Raw genomic sequence first — 673 nt, 5'->3', positions numbered from 1 at the left:
CCATTTTCAACCAAAAGGAGAAGCTACGCTTGCCCGACCAGGGAGGCGACGACACTGAGATTAAGACTCCTCTTAGCGGAGGCATGGGCAGACTCGATAGATCAGAGCACCTCCTCGGCATCTTCGTTCCAATCGGCATCGAGAACGAGAGAGGTCTTCCGATTGGCAGAGGAAACTCGCACTCGACGGAGCAAGCGAAGGTGAATGGAAAAGGGGTAGGGGAGTAAAAACTCGAAGCAATACCGCGGGCCGCAGGGTCTCACCGGCTGCCAACTCTTCCCTCAGATTCGCGTTCGCCGCGAGTAAAGCACCGCTCCAAACGATCTTAAATTGAGACTTCCCGCCGCACCGCGAAGAAAAATTTGTGCAAAACAAACCCTATATCCATTTTAGCCGATTCCACGCAGGTTAACTGCCATATGAATTGTAAATTTAAAATATAATTAATAAAATTGCATTTTACGCAATATTATAAAAATATGTTGAATAACTAAATATTAAAAAATAACTGCTGGCTGTGGGGTTCGAACCCACGCGCACTTGTGTGCAGAAGATCTTAAGTCTCCCCCCTTAACCACTCGGGCAAACCAGCTATTCAAGTTTATATTTTATTTTAAATGTTATTTAATATAAACAAAACGATAAATGTCTAACTTTTAATATATATATATAT

At 43.2% G+C, this 673-nt stretch overlaps 1 non-coding gene across 1 annotated transcript; it reads right to left on the bottom strand.

Moving 5' to 3' along the window:
* Positions 1–509: 509 nt before the first annotated feature.
* TRNAL-UAA lies at positions 510–592 on the bottom strand. Its single transcript has one exon. It is a non-coding gene; the product is annotated as a tRNA-Leu (tRNA).
* Positions 593–673: the final 81 nt, after the last annotated feature.

This window comes from Phalaenopsis equestris, unplaced genomic scaffold (assembly GCF_001263595.1).
Source record: "Phalaenopsis equestris unplaced genomic scaffold, ASM126359v1 Scaffold001111, whole genome shotgun sequence".
In the NCBI taxonomy this organism is placed as follows: domain Eukaryota; kingdom Viridiplantae; phylum Streptophyta; class Magnoliopsida; order Asparagales; family Orchidaceae; genus Phalaenopsis; species Phalaenopsis equestris.
This window is presented reverse-complemented; position numbering and strand designations above follow the sequence as displayed.